Here is a 25,237-nt window from a genome sequence, read left to right as displayed (position 1 = left end):
CTGACGGTGAGCGTTGGCCTGCCAGCTGCCAGCCAGTGCCTCGGCCTGGCCTGGGAAGTGTGCTTCCTGTTCTCACCCTCTGGGCCGGGGATTCAGTCAGTACAGGAATCTTTTCCTTTCAGGAAAATTACTAATTTTGTACTTTCCATTACCCCTTGTAAACTCCTTTCAGTACATTGTTGCATTTGGGTCTCCGTAAATATTCTCACTCTTCCTTTCCCCCAAAATTATTTTCAAAATGTCCAAAATAGGGGAAAAAACTCAACTAGTAGTGACCTTCTAGAGCTTTCTTTTAAAAACAGTATGCACTGCTTTTTCAGCACCCTGACTCAGTGCACTTTGGGTTCAGAGAAAAGTCTACACAGTCAGCCTGTTATGGAGACGTTAGTCTGTTACTGACTCGAGCATTTCTTCCTCTGCCGAGTTCTCCTTTATCTACCAGAATTGGGAAGATTTAGAAAACACTTGAAGTCAAGCTCTGTCTTTAGTTGTATTCTAGATGATACAGCAAATACATGAACAGCACTCACCATTCCTTACTTATCTGTTGGTTTTTAAAGATTGAGCAATGTACATTTTTACATAAAATAAATTTTCATTTAGCTGTATTAGATTAATGATTTTTAGATGGGCAGAATTATAGATACAGATTCACCATGCTGCCCCATTTATGTTGGCCTAATTCATCAAAGAATAATAATAGTTGGTTCAACAAGTATTAAAATCACATGCAAAGTTTATTCATTGAAAGAACTGAATATTGAGGGAGTTGGGCAGTAGCACAGCAGGTTAAGTGCACATGGCACGAAGTGCAAGGACGACCGGTGTAAAGATCCCGGTTCGAGCCCCCAGCTCCCCACCTGCAGGGGAGTCGCTTCACAGGTGGTGAAGCAGGTCTGCAGGTGTCTGTCTTTCTCTCCCCCTCCTCTCTCCATTTCTCTCTGTCCTATCCAACAACAATGACATCAACAACAATAATAACTACAACAATAAAACAAGGGCAACAAAAGGGAATAAATAAATATTTAAAAATTTAAAAAAGAATTGAATATTGAGGAAATAATTCTCTCTACCTTCAAAATATATTACCACATAGTAATTCAGTCCCCTTTCTAGGAGTTTGAACTATGATTATCTGTAGCATTTTCTAGAAATCTTTTTAAGGCACAGCATTCTAAAAACGTGCTCTGCAGTTACTTGCCATGTGATCCAAGACTGCCCTGCCCATCTTTCACCGCGTGTGAGGACCCAGCTAGTGGTTTGGTTTGATTGGATGCGAGTTTTGACCTTGAGAAGATTAATGAATGCCTTCATATCATTTCTACCCATCACATTTTTTTTTGTGCTAACTAGGTACCTGAAACTATGTAAGACTGCAGATGGTCAGTATAGAAAGTGGAAACTCAGTCTTCTTCCTCTGGGAGCTTACAGCCCAGGACATTGCTTCACAAGTGCTCTGCCACCCTTAGTGCAGAGGGCCGTTTCTCTTAGTCGTCAGGAAATGTGTCTGCCATTGTTTGAAAATGTAGAGGTATAGAAACAGGACACTTTCAAGGATCCCGGTTCGAGCCCCCCGGCTCCCCACCTCAGGGGAGTCGCTTCACAGGTGGTGAAGCAGGTCTGCAGGTGTCTGTCTTTCTCTCCCCCTCTCTGTCTTCCCCTCCTCTCTCCATTAACATCAATAACCACAACAATGTTAAACAACAAGGGCAACAAAGGGGAAAATAAATAAAATAAATATAAAAAAATTTTTAAAAAAAAGAAACAGGACACTTTCTTTCCAGGGAGTAAAACCTTGTGTTTCGCAGTGGGATTTAGCATGGACACCCGAGAACCCAGCGTTTCTCCATATTTTTGTTCCCACCTGACAGCTCAGTGCTGAAGCAGAATTCAATCAATCTTTCCATGTTCTGGATTTAAAGAATAATGTTTGAAATGTTCAGTTTAATTTGGGGAAGAGAGTTTATGTTTTGTAAGAAGAGCTTGTGATTTTTTTCCTCGTATTTTCCTTTAGAGCCTGTTGTGTGTAAAATGGAGAGATGGTTGCAACTAGCTCTTACCTCAGTGTAATCTCTCACTCTTCTCTCCTCCTTCAGGACAATCTTAAGCTTCCAGTACAAGAAGATTAAGTAGCGCTCCCTCCTGTACAAGAAAGATCTGCAGATCTTTCCAGTGTTGTTGGAGGTGCGGGCTGCGAGCGCTTAAGAGTGGCAGCCCGCTTGTCCTCTAGCGGTCACGAAGGTAAGCGCTGTGAGCGAGCACGGGCAGGGCCAGGCCCTGGCGCAGCCTCCGATGCTCCCCAGAAGCCCAGGACCCGCACGGCTCAGAGAGAGTGGTGGCCGCACAGTACTCCACTCACATCACAGGCCCTGCTCTCACTGTGCAGAGAGGCAGCTAGAGTCACGGCTGTAGTGAAGCGCCTTCTGTTCAGTGCGCCTTCTGTTCAGTGCGCCTCTGCATCCGCCTAGTAACGGCGGGTCTGAGCCCCCCTCATAGATTCTGCTCGCTCATCTGGATGTGTTGCCGGGATTCTTGTCCAGATCTGTCTACTCGCTACTGGGGGGGGGGGGGGCTCACTGTGGCACAGCAGACAACTAGTGTTGAAGTCAGGTCTCAGGTCTGGGAGTCAGCACCGTATCCACTGCACCACCTCCTGGGCCACTGTCATCAAGAACTTTGAGCCGGGGTCAAGGAGCAGCACAGCCATTAAGGGCACTGGTTAGACTGCTCAGGGACCCAGGGTCAAGTCCCCTGTCTCCACCTGCAGGAAGAAAACTTCCCAAGTGGTGTAACAGTGATGTTGGTGTCTCCTTTGTCTCTCTCTCTCCCTCTCTCTCTCTCTCTCTCTCTCTCTCTCTCTCTCTCTCTCTCTTACCCTTCGTGCTCTATATCTGTTTCTAGTCAGTAAATAAATAAAATATTTAAAATTTTTTGAAGTAATGACAGCAACTAATGATTCTGGTTATATAATAGTTTAAAGTGCTATAACCAGCTTTGAAAATTTGCTTTTATGATCTTTTATAGCTCTTTTTTACTTCAGAAAAAGTCCTTCCAACCATGCTTTAATCAGAAAATATGCAGGCAAAGGCTTTCTTAATCTTTAATCGGTATATGATAAAGTTTCATATGCCAGGTCCTGATTTTTTATTCACTTTTAGTTGTGATTTTTTCCCACCTTACAGCTCTTTTTCTGTCTCCAGTGAATGAATATATATTGATACACTGGCTCCACCAGGGACCATGTCATGACTTTTCTGACAACCCAGTAGCAAGAGAGGCAGCCCTGGTTTCACCAGTGGTGTTTGTTTTTTTGTTTGTTTGTTTGTTTTAAGAAGAAACAATGAGGAAGTTCTAGACAATCCTTTCCTTGAAGCTGCCTAGATGAGCAGGAAAACATGATGTGAGCTACAAATATAAGCTACTTAGGTGAGTCTTAGTTTTTGTCAGCATATGTAAAAGTAGGCAAAACCACTTACTATACATGCTTTGAATTTAATACATATCTGAAATACTATTTTAATATGTGACTAATATAACATCTTAAGGGATTTTTACTTTTTCCACGATCTACATTCAGAATCTGGTATTTATATTGTATATGCAGAGTATTTTGTGACTGGCCAAGTTTCAAGTGACTAGGTTGGGGGAGTTAGCATAATGGTTATGCAAAGAGAAAACATTTTCATGGCTGAGGCTAACTCCCCATCACCAGTGTAAGCCAGAGCTGAGCAGTGCTGTGGTTAAAAAAATAAACAAAAGTGGGGTGGGGTAGACAGCATAATGGTTCTGCAAAGAGACTCTCATACCTGAGGATCCAAAGTCGCAGGCTCAGTCATCCGCATCACCGTAAGGCAGAGCTGAGCAGTGCTCTGGTTAAAAATGATGATGATGATGGTAATAATAATAACCTGCTGTGACAAACATATTAGACAATGCAGACCTAGTCCAAAGCTGGAACTCCCAATTTTTCCATGCCAAAATATTGAGCAGCCCTGTAGGTTCTCCTAGTTTAGTTTTCAAATTTAACAGAAGACAAAACAGGATGCCCCGTTTACCTTGAATCACAAAACAAACAACAAATACCTACTTAATATAATTATGTATTAATATGTTGCTCTCTTTGAGCTATACTTATTATTTCTTGGAAATGCAAATTTAACTGGGTGTCCTATCTTTCCATGGAAATTCTACTCTGGATTAACTGAGGGAAAGACAGCATCAGGCCACCATGAAGCCAGTGGGAGTTGGCAGGAGAGCGAACTTAGCCTATGCCAAGGGCTTGGTGGCTGTCGTAAAGCCAGCATGCAAACTCCTGTATCGGCCATTTCTAAGATGCTGGACACGCAAGAGGGGCTCCAATCACTGGAGCTCAGTCCTCTCCTACATGGATGGCTTCGGTCTGAACTGCTGAGCAAGCTGTAAGGTCTGTGCTGCTGTGGACGTTGTTCACCCACCTACGTCCTTAAAATGGAAATTGGCAGAAACAGCACACCACACACAGTTCACCTCTTGTAACAACAGCAGCAATTTCCAAGGTGCTGGGTGCTTCTGGTGGTATGGTTCTGGTAGTATTTTTCTTACCACGGTGGTATGGTTCTGGTAGTATTTTTCTTACCACGGTGGTATGGTTCTGGTAGTATTTTTCTTACCACGGTGGTATGGTTCTGGTAGTATTTTTCTTACCATGGTGGTATGGTTCTGTAGTATTTTTCTTACCACGGTGGTATTGTTCTGGTAGTATTTTTCTTACCACAGTGGTATTGTTCTGTAGTATTTTTCTTACCATTGACCACTGCAGCTGTCCCATAATTCTCAGATGAGTGAACAGTAACAGGAAATATAGATGGGTGGCCACTACAAGGATTTGAGTGCCAAACACTCCGCCCGGGTGCAGACTATTGAACCCAACAACCCAACAGTGAGCCAGCCGACAATCCAGCAGTTGTCATACCAAGAGCTCTCGTTTCTCCCAAGGATTTTTTTTTTAACAGGAGCAGCTGTCCGCTCTTAGCGCTTTGACTTTTCTCCCACGTGTGCCTGCACCGCTCAGGCCTGCTTTCCCTCCTGCTTTCTCATGTGGGGGGGGGGGGTACTGAGAGGGCATCTAAGTGGTCCTGGTGGTCCCAGTGGTGTCCTGGGCTCGAGCTTAGGCCCGGCAAGACCAGGGCCTGCCCTGTGGGGGACCCCCCCCCCCCCACTGTTTGGCGATCGCAGCTTGGCTAGGGCACTGAGGAGCAGACATTCGGGGTCTGTGTTCTCCGGGCTCAGTGCTTACCCGACTGGCTCTCAGAGGAAGCCTTTCCTTCCGGAGGTGAAGGGTGGCGATGGCTGGCCTCAGCACAGCTCAGGCAGGGCAGCAGGGCGGCGTCTCAGTGGAGACTTCTGATGCATTCCCAATCCGTTTGCTCTTAGGCAAATGTGCCTGGTATGGGGGGTGTCTACAATTACTGCGTTTCCTTCAGAGAACAAGAACTGCAGCTAAGTTTTCCCCTCTGGTGACCAACAATTATTTTGAATAAGAAATTAAAGGAGCAGATAGTTCATCTCATTCTCTAAACTGTCACCTAAAAAGTCTCAAATGGCCAACGTTATGTTGTTATTTTTTTGTCCTCACTTTAATAAGGAATAGAGCCTGATGGGAGTGGTGGAATCAGAAGGAAACAGCCTACTGTTGTGAACATGACACATTTCCATGTCTAGAAATAATCCTAGATTTCTATAAGAATTTTATTTTGGGAGTTGGGCGGTAGCGCAGCGGCTTAAGCGCAAGTGGCGTGAAGTGCAAGAACCGGCATAACGATCCTGGTTCGAGCCCCCGACTCCCCACCTGCAGGGGAGTCGCTTCACAGGTGGTGAAGCAGGTCTGCAGGTGTCTGTCTTTCTCTCCCCCTCTCTGTCTTCCCCTCCTCTCTCCATTTCTCTCTGTCCTATCCAACAACAACGACATCAGTAACTACAACAACAATAAAACAACAAAGGCAACAAAAGGGAAATAAATATTTTTAAAAAGAATTTTATTTTGCCTAACCTATAATGTCTAAGATACGAATTATTTTGTCAACAGCAATATATATGGGAGCCGGTGGTGATGCTCCTGATTGAGCGCACATGTTACAGTGTGCAAGGGCCTGGATTCGAGCTCCCAGTCCCCACTTGCAGAGGGAAAGTTCTGCAAGTGGTAAAGCTATGCTGCGGGTGTCTAATTTCTCTCTCCCCTCCCCACCCCCCTTCCATCTTTCTCAATTTCTGGATGCCTTATCCAATAAATACATAAAGATAATAAAAAATTAAAATAAAAATTTATTTTAAAAAACAGCAGTATATATGTCTACATATACATCCTCTCCCCCTCCTCCCCCCTGCTGGGTGTGTGTGTGTGTGTGTGTATGTGTGTGTGTGTGTGTGTGTGTGTTCTCCAGCCTTTTCAAGCTACTGTCTTTAACAGCAGGCGTAAAATAGGAAAGTGTGTTTGGGCTTTCTTTCACTTTTATTACCAGTGCTGACATCCTTTTCTATGAAGCATCTAGCCTTACTTCAGAAACCAGCATTTCAGACTTCAAAATACTTACGTCTAGTCTTTTTACCCATTGGTATTTGTTGAGCATCAGGACTGTGGATTTCCAGAAGTCATAATTACCTTTTAGCTGCATGTGCTTTTGGAGAAACAGATGTAAAAAGATCTTGTTGATAAGAGTGTTCCTGAATGTCAGCATGGTGTTGAAGAGCCCTGTGAGAACAAGACACTTTACAGCCACTGACCTGTCACCTCCCGCCACACTGACACGTCTTCCTCATACTCACCATCATCCGTTGGTCCATGTCAAGCCCTTTAAAACAAGCTCTTCTACTTTGTCAGATGAGAAAGCTGTAACCTGAATCCGTTACATTTGGAGATACAGCCCAGATCATGCTTCTAACAAATAAAAAGTGACACTTTGCTTTTTACTTATAAAGGTTCCAGTGTATGATATGTATTCAGAATTGTTATATTCACAACCATTTTCAGTTGGTAAGAGTTTTCGATATTTATGTCCTTTCCATATATACAATTTATGAATCTTTGCTTTCTATAAAATTTCATGCATTTTTCTGTCATCTTAATTTTTATTTTATAGTTGTTCATGCTTGGGGAGCCAGCTTTGCACATGTGTGATTCCCCGCTCCTGGGCCAACTTTTTCAAGGAGAGAGGGGGTGGGAGGGGAGAGCTTCTCTCCCTGGGGCCAGGACTCAAGCGTGGCCGTGTGCATGGTGAGGCAGTGCCCGACCTAGTGAGCGCTCACTCTCTCCAGTTCTGTGTCTAAACTCAAAAACATTTCAACAAAGTTGTGTTCCACAACTTAAAAAAAAAAACACAGAAGAGATAAAAATGGTTTAAGAATGAATACAAGTGTTTATGTGTGTTCATTTATTGTATTGAGGTAGAAATATATTAAATATGACATTGGCGTTCAAAGAAATTGAGTCAGGGAGTCGGTGGTGCGGTAGCACAGCGGGTTAAACGCAGGTGGCAAAAAGCACAAGGACTGGCTGAAGGATCCCGGTTCGAGCCCCCGGCTCCCCACCTGCAGGGGGGTCGCTTCACAGGCGGTGAAGCAGGTCTGCAGGTGTCTTTCTCCCCCTTTCCATCTTCCCCTCCTCTCTCCATTTCTCTCTGTCCTATCCAACAATGACGACATCAATAACAACAACAATAAAACAACAAGGGCAACAAAAGGGAATAAATAAATATTTTAAAAAGAAAGAAATTGAGTCAGTTGACCTACTTATTTGACTCACCCAGTCAGTGTCCTTGGAGTTTCGGCTTCATAACAGATTAAATATATTCCAGTATCTGAATTAGAGCAATAGAAATGCAGTACTTATGGTTAATTTTATTTCAAAATTTTACTGTCAGATTGTGGAAAAAGAACTTTCAAGCAGATTTAAGAGCTATTAAAAAAGACTTCTTTCCCTGTGCTTACCTGCACTGCTTGACTATGAGTATAAAGAGTTTAGCATTTAATTCGTTTTTTTCAAAATGCTTTTAATATTGATGTCAAATACTTTTGTTAAAACATAATTTTAACAAAAATGGCCTGCTCTGATGGTAAAGTTGACATATCTTAAAATTAGTAAAGGAAATATATCATTCAACTCTTACATCCTTTACGTTCCTGTATCAAAAACATTTTAAGCAGTTTTGTACATGGACTTGGAAACGTTGCCACAACTTCTTAGCATGCTCTTGTACAGGAAATAAATATATTCAGTCAGGTAGCGGATGTAAAGAGAACTCTGAGAACAGGACTGTAAAGTAACACACTCCTGTGCACTGGAAAGCTAGTCTGCCGAAGACCAGTACAAAGACGGGAGAGTGCCGCTAAGGTCCGTGCCCGAGGGAAAGGATCTGCCCCTAGGAACCAGACAAGACTGAGACAGAGACGCAGAAGAGGCCTCAGAGGAAGGAGCAGAAGCGAAGACCTGTGCAGGGAGGGTAGGTCAGGGGCTGCCCTGTCACAGGAGCTGCAGCCTGGCAGCATGTCTGTCTGTCTGTGTACCTGTCCAGGTGCCTAGTACGTGGAGAAGAGGGCCGTAAGTGCAGCTCTGTGAATTCCCACAGCACGACCAGAAGCGGCTTTCCAGCTGTGCCTTCTGCGGTCTCACCATCCCCACTCACTTGCCACTGACCCTGATGCCACAGAGCGTCAGCGTGTGCCCGTGTGACTGGAAGGAGCCAGGCGCCACGAGGCTGGGGGGCAGGGGCAGGAGCGGGCCCGGTGCCACGGCGGACCGCCCTGGTGGTGGCTGAGGTCCCAGCACATCCTCTGGGAGGTGGGACAGTGTGCCCGAGACAACAGTGGTCCTGTCAGACAGCGTGTAGACTGGCTGCTGGTCACCCAGAGTGGGGCTGTGGTTTTGTTCCTCTGAATGCCCCCCCGAAAGGTGTGACACGCTCAGTACCCAACTCTGCACTGTGCGCTGCTTAGTAGCTGGCAGGACGCCCGGCTTTACATTCCCACACACGAGAATTTGTCGGTCTCGTCCTTACCTGGCCTTCACTCTTTTTTTTCTTAGTGTTTTCAGAAATGGTTCTGTTATGTCTTTTTGCTCCTTTTAAATATAAAACCTACTTCCCCTCGAGTGGTGCTGACTTCACATTCGAGCAGAGGTGAGTGTGTGTGTGTGTGTGTGTGTGTGTGTGTGTGTGTGTGTGTGTGTGTGTGTTGTATGTGTGGTTTTGACAAAGCCTAGTGAATGTTCTAGTGGGGCTGGAAGAGGACTCTCCTGGCTGTCTTTGCACCTGAGGGCTTGGGGCTGACAGCTGGCCCCAGCACCACTGGAAGGAAGTGTGAGGAATGGCACCGCAGTGCTGTGGTGTTTCTCTGTGCTCACCCATTTCCCCCTCTCAACATGAAATAAGATAGAAGTGAAACTGCACATGTGCGAGCCAGCGGCATGGCAGGAAGCTCCGGCTGGTGCAGTGCTGAGCACAGTCCTCCTGCTGCGTCCTCTCACAGCATGTGAACAGTTTTAAGTAAATGTCCACTACTAATCCAGAAACGTGACTCAACTGGACAGTGTTTAACAGTCCACAGAAGTGTTTAAAGGGAAAGTTCACAAGCTTAATCTGGGCCAGTCATCCTTGGCTCTCAAGACCAGAAAGGTTAAGCTTATACAGGGGAGGAGAAGAGAGGGGGCAAAGTGGAGAGAGGGAGTAAGGGACTGACGTCTGAAAGGAAGAAAACATTACAAGAAAAACCCAAAGTGGTGCTCAAAGCCTCAATATTTTCTCTCTGGCTTGGAGTGGTTTAGGCAATCTTTGGTTTAACACAGATCAGTTTTAAGCTCTCTCAAACAATGTGAATTAAGTCATACGAGAATGCAGGCCTTATAAATATAGTTGGGCCTGTATTTTTAGAATTCGAGAAACATCGACAAGGTAGTCTCTTTAATTTTCAAATTCTACAGTTGAAATACTCACACAATATGTGGATATAGTAATCCATTTCAAAGAGGGATGTGAATATGAATCCGGGTTGTGGGGCACCTGGTTGAGGCACTTGTTACAATGCTTAGGGACCTGGGTTCAAGCCTCAGGCCCCCACCTGCAGAAGGGAAGCTTCACAAGTGGTGAAATAGGTCTGCAGGTGTCTCTCTATCTTCCCCTCAATTTCTGTCTAATCAAATAGAATAAAGAAATAAAAGTATATGTTTATAGTATATATGCATACATCATGCGTATGTTTTGTTCTTTACAATATAGCAACCACAATCCACTGATACATATGAAAATACAATATGAAAATACAATCTTTACAAATCAATCTATGTTAATAGAAAATAGAGTATTTGCTTTTGAAGAGATCTAAAGCCAAGTGTATTCTATGAATACAGATGGAAGTGTGTACATTGACTTATTCAACATTTATATTTATTTTGGGAACTGTGTACAAATATTTTTGGCATTCTATTTTATTTACTTACTATTTTATTTTTGCAGTGTTGAGGATTAAAGGGTCTTGTGCATGTATTCTACTACTGAGCATCTCCCTGACCCAATCTTCTTAATTTTATAATTTTGATTACTTGTTATGTACTTTTTAAAGTTTTTATTCTAGTGAGAAAGAGAGATACAGGCCAGAGTACTGTCAGAGTACTGAGGATTGAACCTGGGGACTCAGAGCCCCAGGCATGGCCATCTTTCGTGTGGCATTATGCTATCTCCCAATCCTGATTGTACATTTCTGGAAGAGCAAGAGAGACCCAGGTCTGCCCGCCTTCCATGGAGCCCACCTGTGTTTGTCCTGTGTGCCTTCATGTGCCAAGAGGGTGGACCGAGGGCCTCATACATGGATGGCCTGTGTCCTGCCAGTCACCTCTGGGGCCCTTATTTTTTGGTTGTTTAATTCTATTCTCACTGCTTTGTTCCTCTGACTCTAGTAGAGAATGACAGTCTGCCGTCACTGGTGAGTCTGGGAAGCCTGGGGGCCAGTCTGGCTTCAGGCTCCTTCACCAGCAGCTTTTCCTTGACCGCCATCTCTGCCTCACCTGCGTACAGATTCTGGTGTTCTCCTCCAGCTGCCACCTCTGTCTTCCCGGCTGCGGTTGACCTCTTGGGGTCAGCTGCCTTTTCTGCACTCAGTTTCTCTAATGCCCAACACTCCGTCAGAACTGCCCTCGTCACTGACTGCTATGCGGGTCGCTTCTCACTCCCCGTATTGCTTCCCGGGCAGTGGCACCCTACACTGTGTTTATTTGACTTTCAAATGTTCCCTTAACTGTCTGACTAACTTTGAATCTTCACTTTTGGGCCCTCCTCACCCCTCCAACTTCTAAGGTAGAAGTTCTCCACAAGCAGCCGGACCTAGGAACAAGGAAAGAAAGAAAGGGGAAACAGCCGAAACCCGAATGCAGGTCCAGGCGCCGAGGCGGCCTGTGGAGGAGGGAGGTGGCAAGTGGGAGGAGGGTGTGGTGTGCCGACGCCTGTTGTGGGAGACGCCTGTCTCATCAGGTGGCTGTTTCTCCTGCAAAGCGATCCAGAAACAAGAAGTGCTGAGGCCTTCTGGCTACTCCCCTCTGTACTCCCGGGGTCGCTGACCTTAGGCTCTGCCCTGTGGTGCCGGCCCACACCTCTGGGCGGGCTTCGGTGCCATCCTGGACTTCTTGCTTTCTTGCCTCGCGAGCCTGGTCATTCCCCACAGCTGCTCTACCAGATCCCCTTGACTTGAGCCCTGGAGAAGATCCAGAACTCCTCTCCTGACAGCCATTTGCACTGTAACTATGAGCCGAGTCATCTTGCTCTATTTCTGTAAGGCTGTCCTGCAATTGGCCTCGGTCTCTGTCCTTGATGACTTCAGTTCATTCTAATACGCGAGGTGCTACATTAAAAGACGCCATGTTATTTCACTTCCTGGGATGAAGATTTGCTGTTGACTCCTCCACTCCATCAGGATGAAGGGGAAGTCTGGCCTGGCTCGCCGGGTGCTGCCTTCTCGAACCTTCACACCTAGCCCTCCCCTGCTCCCCTCATGCACTCTGCTCTGGTCAGCTGGCTCTTTAGCTGTTGGGAGAATGTGCCAAACAAGAAGTTCCTGCCTCAGAAGTCTTGCCTGAACTTTGTCCTGTACCTGCAGGAGTCTTCCTTCATCAGTGTGGGGTTTTTACTCAGAGAGGAGTGTTAAAAATCCAGCATGTGGTGTCATTACAAGATCTGATCAGTACTGTGCAGGTGATGTGCAAATCGAGACTGTAACTGAGGGCTGGGAGACTAGGTGAGCAGAAAGAGAACAGCAAGCAGGGTTTGTAACAGGCATGGGGCCATGGACAAAGTCAGGGAGGCAGAGCCCAGAGGATAGGGTGCCCATCTAAAGACTGTCCTCAACAAGCCACTACAAGTCTCAGAACAGAAGAATGAAATACATGAGCCACCTCACAGAGATGCCGCACCTGTGTGGAGCGTGGCTCAGAGGAGCCAGGGTGCACGCAGAGATTGGCTAGGAGGCTGTCACAGGAGTCATATGCCAGCATCCAGCATGCCACAGACTTCAGGGGCTACTTGTGGGGCTGGCTGGATACTGGCATGTTAGCTGACAGCCTCTGTTGCTAGTACCTCAGGACACGCACACTTTAATCTTGAGTTCAGTTGAATATTTTTATGGTTATTTTTTAAATTTTATTTATGAAAAGGAAACACTGACAAAACCATAGGATAAGAGGGTACAACTCCACACGGTTCCCTCTCCCAGAACTCCATATCCCATCCCCTTGATAGATTTCCTATTCTTTATCCCTCTGGGAGTATGGACCCAAGGTCATTGTGGGATGAAAGGTGGGAGGTCTGGCTTCTGTAATTGCTTCCCCGCTGAACATGGGTGTTGACAGGTGGATCCATGCTCCCAGCCTTTCTATTTCCCTAGTGGGGCGAGGTTGTGGGGAATCTGAGCTCCAGGACTCATTGGTGGGGTTGTCTGTCCAGGGAAGTCAGGTTGGCATCATGGTAGCATCTGGAACCTGGTGGCTGAAAAGAGAGTTAACATATAAAGCCAAAAAAATTGTTGACCAATCATGAACCTAAAGGCTGGACTAGTGCAGATGAAGAGTTAGGGGTGTCTCCAATTTGTAGATAGCTAGTAGGCATATTTTAGTTATATTCCAAAGGCCCATGGCTATTCCATTCCAGGTGGTTCACTTCCTAACAGTCCTAAAACCTAGATATAGACCAGGTCCTGTGAGATAGAGCATATGTTCACATGTATCCATAAACCAGGGCAAAGTATAGACCTGAAAGCAAAAGTGCACAATACTCCGCAGTGAGTCAGTATCAAGTTCATAATGAAATAGTGTCTCCTTAGACTAAGCTACCCTCCTCACCTACTTCCTATTATATTTCCCTCACTCACTCCAAAGCTAACCTCATCAAAGCAAGGGCTGCAAAAGCTGAATAAGGGCAAGAGACTGGCAGACTAACGATGACTCTTTAGTCACTATCAGACCACCCCATCAGCTGGGGCCCTAGTCGGGGAGTCCTGAGATTCCCAAACAGACATGATGGGCCTAGACCTTGAATAAAATCCCTCTCTCCATTGTTACCAGTCATCTCTATCAGGAACAACAAAATAGACCCCTTTATGGGCCCCCATAGGACCTTGCCCTCAACTTGGATCAACAATGGTAGAGAATGTTCCATCCTCTGAAGGGAGGCTGGACAACATACTCTATGCTACACCTGAGGAAGATGGGTCCTGATATTGGGGCAGCTTGGAACGTTCCTACTCATGACCACAGAATGTGAGCTCAGATCTACAGAGATGCAGAGGTCACACAGGCTCCTAAGCTGAATATGGGCCTGTTAAAATTCAGCAGCTCTAGCTGGCCGGGCTAGCTTCACAGGCGGGTAACAGAGACGCGGAGACAACGGCTGGGCAGGGAAGCTGTATTTCTTTATTCAGGAACAACGATTCATAAACTAACCCAAACTAATCACCAAACAGAACTCTGTTCCTCTTTCCCCCGCTATGGCGCCAAGCACTCTCTCACTCTGCAACTCTCCAACTCTCAAACTCTGCAACTCTGGAACCCTCCCGGGGTTCTTTGGGGCGGGGCCAAGTGGGCCCAGGAAATTAGCAGGACTGATCCAATTTTCTTGGCAGGGGAGAGCTAGAACAACCCAATGTAAAGCATACATGGGCCCCAGATCACATCAAATCGATGGGGTTTACAGTCAACAATATTTATACCCCTTTCCCATATTTGGGAGCTACTCTCTTCCCTGATCCAGCTTTCTGGTCCTTCTGCCAGCCGTGACATCATCTCCCCAGAGAATGATTTGGATCCACCTGCATATCAGATATCAGGCTCAGGGTAAAAAAAACTAGTATAGCCACAGGCCCTTTGGAATACAACTAAAATATGCCTACCAGCTATCTACAAAACAGTTGAATATTTTAAGGAATTACAATAGGTAATTCTGATCCGTGCTGATTTTTCCTCGTGAAAGTTCAGAGAGTTGAACTGCTTCTTTATCATAACTCAAGTGAACATTCTGTGCTCATTTCTTTGTTCTAGATGTGTTTGAGGGGTGAAATGTGCCGGTACTGGCTGGAAGTTGAGACTCGTTAGCACTCGGAGCACAGCAAGGGCCGGGTAGCTTCATGCTCCCAAGCTTCATGGTGTGGCAGAGTGGTACCACGTGAAACCCTTCCGTCAGCTAACTTCACCTGTCCCCTGCGCCGTCTTCAGTCTGACTTGTACTGCTAGGTTCCTACGTGGATGATCTTTGCTTGAGCCCAACCCCTTGTGTGTCCCAGCACTTACGTCAGGGCCATAAAAACCTGTGAAACCCAAGTCTCAGCTCCTTTCTACTCAGAGAAAAGCTGAACTTGTGTCCAGAGAGTGCCCTTCTGCTGCTGCATCAAAATCACCAGGAGTTTACTGGTTTGAACAGCACAGTGTGTGTTAGCTCCCACTTTGCACAGGTCATGAGTCCAGGTACGACTTGGCTGAGTCCTCAGCTCAGCGCCGCAATTAGATGCCAGCCAGCGGCTGCATTCTCTGCGGCGCTCAGATTCCCCTTGTGAGCTCACTCCGATCATTGGTAGAATTCGTTAGCAGGAAGGCTGCCCCTTCACGGGCGGTCCACAGCGTGACTCTCGGCTCCTTCGTGGAGAGCAGAATAGGGAGAGTCTGTGCAGTTGCCAGTCTCTGAAACACTCATTGAAAGGGTGTTCCCCCGACAAGGCAAGGACCACTCAGCAGAAGCTCTGCTGATCAACTAAGGTCAACTGGGTGGGGGTCTTCAGTATGACTGCAGTTTCCTCCACATGTGTTGTAAGCCTCAACACCATGTGGACATGGACATGGTCGTGGTGTGGCGCCATCCTCACAGTCCCGTGCACAATCTAGGGCAGGGGTGGTTCACCGGAAGCCCCAGAGTTCTGCCCGTTGTGGTGGCTGCTCTTTGAAAACGCCCCTTTTGATTTCCAGCAAGGGCTGTGCTCTTCTTAGTGTCTCCAAGTCTCGTTCTTTTCCTCTCTTCCATAAGGACTGGGGCTCTCCAGAAGACCTCATTAACCACCCAGCATGTTTACCTGACCTGATTTCTGTTGTTGTCCACTGGTTAAGGACCGTTTTCTCTAGAGGCAGCATTTCTCCACCCGTCACTTGCAGGAAAGTCTGTAGGTATGTGATGCGGTGCTGTAAAGCAGGTAATGTACAAAATAGTGTAATGTAGGTCACGTGTAAAAAAGTTGTTTACTGTCTGACTTCCTGGCGTTCTCGGATGCACTTGGGGGAGGGGTGGGGAGAACTCCTCCTGTAGGGACCCGGGGTGGCTCACAGCTCCAGCCACAGACCGGGATAAGCTGTGTGTGGAAGGCGGCGAGCACTCTGATAATCGCTGGGAAAACTTGAGCGGAGTGGACACGGAGCATGTGCCAGGCAGCTTAGAAAAGTGATGTGGCCTTGTTAGACCGGCACCTTAGAGCGGGACTGCTTGCTCAGGCATGAGCTGTCAGGCCACCTGTTGAGTTGGCATGAACCCGTCAGTTTCTCCAGTTACATTGCTAAAGACAAAATACAGCCTACAGTTTGACTTTGCAAATGATATTGTTAGAAAAAGAAAAGGCACTTTCTTTGTATTTGTCCCTAGTCAGCCTTGTGCCTTCTGGCAAAATCCAGTATTTGGTTTATAACCTCAGGCTTTCAGCCTTCTGCAGCTGATTTGAGGAAAGCCTGGTGGGATTTGTTAAGGTTAAGAAGCTCCTTTTAAGTGAGCTTCATCTCTGCATCTTTTTGGGTCATCCATTAAAATCAGAATATGGGATCAAAACTTAAAGTCATCTCCATTCTAAAGATTTTTCAGTTTTTAGAAACCTGCCCCCAATATCTCTGTGTCTCTGCTAGCCCAGGGGTGTTTCATTAGTACATTTGTCGTGATGAAACGTTTGGTTAGATTGCCTGCACTCCTTGTGTAGAGATGCACTTGCGTGTGTTGGTCTACAGAGGTGTGTCTATGACTAGTGCACTGAATTGTTGCCGATCTAGCAGCCATTCGTTTACATGTGCCTGACATGACAAGTTGCAATAAATACTTAAAGTAACAGGTGAACCGGTCATTGCACCAGCCCAGATCTCAATGCATCCGCCATCTTCATATGACCAGAACTGATTCTGTTACATGCAAACACTGATCCTGGTAACCTTCTATTCTCTATGAGTATATATTTGAACTAATGGCGGTTCTCTCTATAGCTAGTTTGACTCTCTGCTTTCTCCCACACTGACCAGCATGTTGCGAGGTCTTCAGACAGATCTTCCAGGATGGTATTTTGACTGGTGAAATTTTTGCTGTTTTTGTTTTGTGTTTTGTCTTGGAACCCTGTAGGTTATTCCGGATAGTCAAAGAAAAATACTTGCCATAAAGTGCGGCAGTAGCTGATGGTACTCTTCATAATTATTCATGTTGGCAGTGATTGACTTCTGAGGTGACAGAATAGAAGAATAGAAACTATTATCCCAGCACCACTAGGTTTGAGGGAGGGGTAAAGAAGATCTTAAGCAATCCTCACATTTGCAAGTTTACAATATATTTTTAATAATGTAAGTTGACCCAGTGTCTGTGGGAAATGTTCTGAAGATTCCTCAGAAAATTCAAAATGGACCTTGCCTACAACATGGCCCCTCCCCTTCCAGACATCTAGCCAAAGGAGGCAAAAACACTTAACCAGAGTAGACCTGAGCGCACCTGTGTTCCGTGAAGCGCTATTTGTAGTAGCTCAAATTTGGATCCAACCCAAATGTCTAACTACAGGTGGCGGCTGAGGAAGTTGTGGTATGTGTACACAGTGGAGTAGTCAGCTGTAAGAAGTAACGACATCTCCTTTGCCACAGCTTGGACGGACCTTGAAGAAACCATGTTAGGTGAAGTAAGCCAGCAGGAAAAGACAAATAACAGATGGCCTCACTCATAGACGGGTCTTAAGACAGAGCGAGGGGAAGACATGGGTGAAATCTCAATTAAGCCTTGTCTGTTGGAGCAGAGTCATGGACTCTTACTGGCTTGGGAGACAGGAGGGAGTTGAAAGGGGCCCGGAGTCCCAGTATCCTATGTCGGAGAAAGATGTGAAGCTGGTGGAGGGTGGCGCCCCAACACCTGTCCTGGGGGAAGCACAAAAATACACACCTGTGAAAACAACAGCCTTGCAAAACCTTTTGCCAGTAAAGTGATTGTTTTAAAGTTGTATCTACAAGATAGACTCGGTTCTAGAATATAGCATTTGAACTACTAAGGAAACTATACTTCACACTTAGCAGATGAGTAAGTCACAGGTGGTATCTTCAGCTCACCATTGCCTCTGAACATCCTTGTTTGTTTTATTCTTGAAAAGAAACAGTCGGGGTGGTGGAGCAGCCTCACTACAAGTACAACTTGGAAGAGCATTGTCCTGGGGGGAAGAAATGGACTTTCAGCAGGCTGACTTGATGGTAACTGTAGCATAAAAGTCTAGCATCAGTAATGGTCATCCTGAACAATAACGCATTGATTTCAGAAGCCTGTATGTAATTCTTCCTCTGGAACACAGATACAAGTCAGTTTTATGTCTTTCTTTATGTCAGTGGTTTTCTATTGTATTTGCCTTGTAAGCTATCTAATCAACTGTAATCAACTACTTTTTTTTTCCTTAAAACTTTTAAGGAAAGAAAAAATATAAAAGGTAGTAACTTTTTGTGTGGAAGAGTTAAGAATTTCCAAGTGTTCAGCTGAGAAATGTTGAAGAATGTACTCTTTTAAAAGTAAAAATATTCTGTTTATTGGATAGAAACAGAATTCGAGAGTGAAGGGGAAGAGCAAGAGAGACAGGGAGAGAGAGAAAGAAAGAGAGAGAGAGACCTACAGCCCTGCTTCGCTGCTGCTATTGGGGACTGGCGAGCTTGAATCCGGTTCCTTGTGCTTTTATAACGTGCTTAAATGGGTGTGCCACCAGCCTGCCTAGAAATAATGTTTTATAGCTGATATTCCTAAAACCAGGTGAATGAAAGAAATGACCGTGTAAAAACTGGGGCATGCATGTGATGTCTTCAATATTTTGAACCATGCTAATATTATACAAGCTTTTCCAACTTTTTCCTAATTATTCTGATTAAAGGTTTATTGTGTAACTGGTATATTCCCAAGAGACTGCATTGCTACTTTATACTAATGCAAAATAATCAGATTAGCAATGGAGTAGTCACAGATTTTTATGCTTTATTTCTTCTCAGAATGTAGTATTTAACCTTATTATTATCTGTTGGCAGAAAGAAATAAAAGCAAGTGGAGAAAGGAAAGGAAACTGGGTTATGTAACAGTTTGTCCTGGAAACTTGAGGCTGTTCAGTCAGAAATCTCAAGTAGGCATGAAGACCAGTGTGCCGGCTCGCTGCTGTACCAACACGCACGCTGCTGGGGTAGCACTCTGATTCCCTAAGTGACAGCTGCTAGTGGGTCCCTGTTCTGATTCCAGCAGCTGGAAACAGAAATGGTGGAAAATCACTATGGAATACTGGAAATGGTTTAGTCGTGCTTTTTCAGAGACTATAATAAAGCTTCAGCAAGTACAGTTCACAGAAAGCCAAAATTCGGCTCTTGTTTGTCTTACATTTTATTAGGCATGGCTAGTTTCACTGCTGGTTTATTATCCTGGAGCTCTGCCTTTCATTTGCTACTTTATCCCATTCTTCTTAATCACATTTAATTTTTTCTGAAAAAATACTCTGCCACTCCATTAAAGCATTTCACATCGTCTTTAACCTGTGCTTACAAAATGCTGAAGAGACACATTTGGTCATCACCTGCTCTGAGCAGAGGCCAGCTGATGGCACCTGTAGCTGGTCTTTTCATGATGACTGTGCATAGCATTCTTTCTTTTCTAAGCGATTTTTTTTCTTTTGCCTTCAGGGTGATCGCTGGGGCTTGGTGCCTGCACTACAAATCCACTGGAGGCCACTTTTCCCCCATTTTTGTTTCCCTTGCTGTTATTGTTATTGTTGTTGTTACTGTTATTGTTGGATAGGACAGAAAGAAATGGAGAGAGGAGGGGAAGATAGAAAGGGGGAGAGACAGAAAGACAGACACCTGCAGACCTGCTTCACCACCTGTGAAGCAACTCCCCTGCAGGTGGGGAGCCGGGGGCTCGAACCAGGATCTTTGCACCTGTCCCTGCGCTTCACATCATGTGCGCTTAACCCAATATGCTACCACCTGGCCCCTGGGTATTCTTATTTATCTAAGTGTTTTAATGAGAGAGAGACAGATAGGCCAGAGCCCTGCTCAGCGGTGGCTGCTGATGGTGCTGGGGACTGAACCTGGGACCTCAGAGCCTCAGGCATGAGAGTCTTCTGCACAACTGTGAAGCTATCCCCACGACCCACTCAGCATTCTTGCAAGCAGACCAACAAATTGATTATTATGTTTTGCTGACTGTGCTATGCACAGTGCCTGTGGCCTCTGCAATGAAACTAAGAATTACGGGGGGGGGGGACCTTTTAAAGCCGCTCTGTTTGAGCCGTACTAAAACCGGGTCATTTCACTGAATCGGCAGAATGCAGCTTGACATAGTCGATGAAAGGGTTTTGTTCGCTTCTGTGCATTGGACATCTGAGCAGCAAACGGTTCCGTTGTGCACTCGTGTTTGAATTACTTGCTTACAGGAGTATTTACCTCCGTTGTTTCAGTCCGGTGACCTTATTTCAAAATGCATGAGACTATTTATACTGTGGCTGCGGTAGTGACTAAGGAGGTGTGAGTGCGGGTTCTTGGGACTGGACACTTTCAGGTTCGCTAAACAATGTCACAGCTTTTACTCTGCTCACATGGGTCTTATTTTTCTACAGTGAGAATTTTCTCTTTGGCATGTAGACTGTTGGTATAATCTGTTCTGTGAGTCTCTCTAAAATGATTTGCCAGATCATAGTACTCTACTGATTATTTTGTTTTAAACCTTCTTAAGCATAATAAGTCCTCATTTAATATTTAGTAGTGTTAGTTCAGGTTATTAATCAAATAGCCAGTAGACAGTATCCTTCTTCTACAACATGACCTTAGGCCGCAGTTAGGGTGGTCTGAAGCTTCCAGCTTCCCGCTTTCCCCAGTGGCTCCCCCTGCTAAAATACTTTATTCGTGTATAACTGGATAGAAACAGAAATCGAGAGGAGAGGAAGAGATAGAGCGGGAGGAGACAGACACCTGCCGTCTTGCTTTCCCCCTGCAAGTAGAGACCAGAGACTTGAACATGGGTCCTTGTGCATTGTAATGTAGGCACTTAAACAGATGTGCCTCCACCTGGCCCCCTCCTACAAGATAAATGCAGTCAGGTTTTCATTTTTTTTATGGGAAAAACTTTGTTTTTACAGAAAACTTGGTAGGTAATACTCAGAAAAAGGGAGGAATTATCAGTGCTGAGAGATCTAGGCTAACACAGTACCCACTGGGAAGGCTATCTGGCTTTTCTCTTATTTCAGTTTTTCACGCCTGAAGGGTTCCTAGTGTTTTGATTTTCCCAGAATTAAACATCTGCCCCACATAATGAGAAATTGGAATACAGACATTTGCTAAAGGGTGGGGTAATTACTTAAAAGTGTGAAACAGAATTGGGCTTGCAAGTGTATAAACACCCCGAGGGCTTTATAAAAATTCAGTGTGGCGGTGTGTTCAGAGCACCTAGCCGAAGAGTTCGCCCTGCACTCCCCGGGGTCATGGTACTTTGGAGTGCTTTCCTGAATATTCCCTGTGTGAATCTGCATGACTCCTCTGAGCTTCCTGGGCCCCCTAGAAAACTGCAGCAGCGACTCTCCCATTTTCATGTCCCGTTGTGACTGAAGAGACTTGTGGCGGGAAGGCTGTAGCAGGGCACAAGGTTTGCTGGTGTCTCTTTCTCCTTGACAGCCGAATGCCTAGTGAACCCAGTCACCTGACCTAGAGACAGCCTAACTCTCCTAGTCACTCAGAGTGACTGGGATCCACAGCTGTTCTTAGTTAAGAAACTCACGACAGGGCTGGGAGAGCTTGGGAGACAGCATGATGGTCATGTGAACAGACTCTTCATGCCCGAGGCTCTGTGGTTCCAGGTTCAAGCCGTAGCACCACCTCAAGCCAGAGCTGCGAAGTGCTCAGGCCTCTTTCTGTATCTCTCTCTCACGGAAATGAGTACATAAACTAGCTTTTAAAAAGAGAGGGATTCTTGAGAAAACCAGAAATCCCTGTGAGTGTGCATTGTCTTCTACTGTATTTGACCTGCTGCAAAACTTTTCTTGAAACAGAGTTTTTATCTGAGTTGCAGAATCTTTTGATTGCAGAAGTAACCTTAGAGTCGGTCTGTGTGAGCAGCCTCGAGCAGCCCCTGTGTGGTGGGTTCTGCAGCTGGCTTTGCCTGTGATGCACAAGCTAACCCCCCATGCCCTGCCTGAGACTCTGGTGTCAGAGTATAGAGTGCCCTCTCCACAGAATGGCTCCTCTGGGTGAGAAGCTTCTGCATGGGGCCAGCTCACCACCCGGTTGAGCGCACATGTCACAGCGTGCGAGGACCCAGGTTCAAGCCCCCGGTCCCTGCCTACAGCTTTGTGAATGGTGGAGCAATGTTGTGGATGTCTCTCTATCTTTCTCCCTCTCTATCTCCCCCTCCCTCTCAATTTCTGGCTGTTGCTATCCAATAAATAAATAAATATTTAAAAAAAAAAACTTGAAAGAAAAGCTCCTGCACAGCACATGGAACCATCAGCGGAGAGAAAGACCCTCTGCTGATCTTTATATGTTACACAGCAGACAAAGTGCTCGTAGCAGAAATACAGAAATAATTCACTCAACTCAGAAATTCAGAAACACCCTCCCTCCCAACAAGCACCTCCTCTAAGCCAGTCTCTTTGCTCAACATGGAGAGACTACACAGGAGAGACCCTTAGTTGTGGCGCTGGGGGTTGCTCTGTTTGGCATTGCCCTTAGGGACAGATGCAGGGCTGTGGTCTTTCTGGGTGACAGAGAAAGGTTTGGGGGTATGCAGCTCTTCTTGTTGTTGAAGAAGAGATCTTTCTGTGGAAAAGTAATTTCTTGATTATCTTCTCATCTGAATTAAGAAAATACAATTCATTTGCATCTTTATAGTCTTCCTAGTCTGTCTTAACCAGGTGCCAGATACACTGGTAAAGCAGGTGCGGGTAGATGGCGGCCATGCTTGCCGTTTCGGGGAGGGTTCCGGGGCTTCATCTCTGGAATATATGTGCTGGCCCTGCCTCTTTATCTGCGCACTGTGGCGGGAGCCGAAGCCCCACAACCAGTAGGCTAAGTGTGAAATTGACCACTTAGCAGGAGTCTGCTGGGCGTAGGCAGATCCCGCCTCCCTCCTGCATTGCAGTCGTGCTCCACCTGTGACCTGCAGCGCGGCCGTTAATGCGAACGTCAAAGGGTTCGCGGGGCAGGCGAGGATTGGGCCGGCTGCGGCAAGCCGAGAGCCCAGGTACTGACCGCTCTGGGACTCGAGCTACCTCCTCTTTTTCTTTTTTCCTTTTCCACCTCTTCCTCCCACCCTCCTGCCTGCTCCTCCCTTCCTTCCTTCTTCCCACAAGCCTCGCTTCACAACCACAGTTTAGAGGACTCAAAATTCCGTGAACTTGTCAAGAGTACTGAAGGCAGAATGCTCGAGGGGGCGAGCTCCTTGGGTTTTGAGGCTTTTTAAATTTTTTTAAGAGAGAGAAAGCTGTTCCCCTACAGATGGGGACCAGGCAGGGGCTTGAACCTGGGTCCTCGCACACTTTAATGTGAGTGCTTTGCCACTGCGCCACCACCTGGCCCTGAGGCCCTGTGTTTTATGGCAGTACATTGCATGTGATAGTTGCAGTCTGGGTCTAGCGTTCTTATCCAGAGGTCTAGTGATGTCTCATATCAAATGTCTCTTACACTTAGGTGTGAGGTGAACAGCTTCCAAATACACTGAACTCCTGGGGGACAGGCCCTGAGGACCCTGTGTGCTACACACCATTTACGCTTCTCTTGCTGCGAATTCAGTGTTAAGCCATCTACATAAACTACCAGATGGCTTCCCCAAAGCAGTCACCTAAGCGCCTGTTAGTCCCCTGCTGTGTGTAAGGAAAATGAAGATGGCAGCTTGCCAGACAACTCCCGCCCAGCCACCTGCTGTGATTCGAACTCACATCGGCCGTCGCCGAGGCCTGTGGCATGGTGTCGCTGAGCAAAGCCTGGCTGCGCGGCTGAAAAAAATCACCTCCTTGCCCCCCAAGTACTGCCTTTTAAATAGCATCTTGATCAGCTTGAGCTGGGGCTTGCTAACTTCTTTCTTTAATAACAGCCTAGTCCTAAAACTTTTGTAAAATCTACTCTTACCCACGTAAAGCCAAATAAACCAGTTAGAATCATGAATTCTGATTTTTAAAGTGATACAGTATTAGATGCAATATCACAGTTTCACCTTTAACTATGAGTTAGTGCTAACCTGGAAAATAAAATACTCTGCACACCGTGTTGTTACTTAGGTCATTGGCCTTTGCTGTTAGAGCAGCCCTGTTCAGAATAAGTTCCCTGGCAAGACTGACGCTTCAGTTCACATCAGTCTAGTTTGCAAGGATGCATTCAAGCCCCTGATCCCCACACAAGCGGTGAAGCAGGGCTGCAGGTCTCCCTGTCTCTCTCCCCCTCCCTCCCCCTTCCTTTTCAGTTTCTCTCTGTCCTATCAAACTAAATAAATAAAAGTTTGAAACAAATTTTTAAAAAACAAAAAAAAAAATTTGAGTTAATTCCAATGATTCAACTTACTGGATAGTCCTAGTAAATTGTATTGACTTGTTTTGAAATGTAATAAAACTTTTCCATTCTCATGAATTTGCAGTACGACACATTAGCCACTTGGATAGACTGTCACAGTGAACTGTATGTAACTTTCAAACGTGGACACATTTTATTCTGCAATCGCAGGAAATCAGTGTTAATGCCAGATTGAAGTCTCTTCAGAAGACTCTTTTCCTTTCTCTCTTTCTTTCTTTCTTTCTTTCTTTCTTTCTTTCTTTCTTTCTTTCTTCCTTTAATGGAAAGATATAAAACTCAGCAGTGCCAGATAACATTTTTCAATCTACACCTGAAAAATCCATTTTTTTCCATTAGTAACAAGTAACAGTCTTTTGTTTCCCTCCAGCTGACAGGTGTGCTCAGTCACCAAGTAGAGAGTGCCTGCCATGGTCTGTCCTGCAGGCGGAGCTCTGTCCTGAGAGGAGAGCTGGCTCAAAGCTGGCTGCTCACTTGAGGGCAGAGGGCTAGAGAACCAGGAGCTAGAAGGCCAGGCTCTAATGCCCAAATGTTCTGCTTCCTGGGAGCATCAAGTGAGATGTGCAGACTGTCTGCTGGCAGTGAGCACCAGCCTGTTGCTGGATGGCAGTACAGTGCCTGTGCCTGCATCAGTGCAGATTTGGGGGCAGAGGGCACAGCACCTTGGCGTCCAGGCCTGAGTCTGCATCAGTGCAGATCTGGGGGGCAGAGGGCACAGCACCTTAGCGTCTAGGCCTGAGTCTGCATCAGTGCAGATCTGGGGGGCAGAGGGCACAGCACCTTGGCGTCCAGGCCTGAGTCTGCATCAGTGCAGATTGGGGGCAGAGGGCACAGCACCTTGGTGTCCAGGCCTGAGTCTGCATCAATGCAGATTGGGGGCAGAAGGCACACACCTTGGCATCCAGGCCTGAGTCTGCATCAGTGCATATCTGGGGGCAGAGGGCACAGCACCTT

At 46.0% G+C, this 25,237-nt stretch overlaps 1 protein-coding gene and 1 long non-coding RNA gene across 2 annotated transcripts in view; both read left to right on the top strand.

Annotated features, from left to right (window-relative positions):
- ZEB1 (zinc finger E-box binding homeobox 1) overlaps nucleotides 1–25,237 on the top strand; it is a 111,355-nt gene that overhangs the window by 44,467 nt on the left and 41,651 nt on the right. The window lies entirely within an intron of this gene.
- Nucleotides 1,772–23,884, top strand: LOC132538967 (uncharacterized). The gene is made up of 3 exons (XR_009550299.1): nucleotides 1,772–2,241; nucleotides 15,522–15,658; nucleotides 23,411–23,884. It is a non-coding gene; the product is annotated as an uncharacterized LOC132538967 (long non-coding RNA).

This window comes from Erinaceus europaeus, chromosome 6 (assembly GCF_950295315.1).
Source record: "Erinaceus europaeus chromosome 6, mEriEur2.1, whole genome shotgun sequence".
Lineage (NCBI taxonomy): Eukaryota > Metazoa > Chordata > Mammalia > Eulipotyphla > Erinaceidae > Erinaceus > Erinaceus europaeus.
The sequence above is the reverse complement of the archived record's forward strand: the minus strand, read 5'-3'. Positions and strand labels throughout refer to the sequence as shown.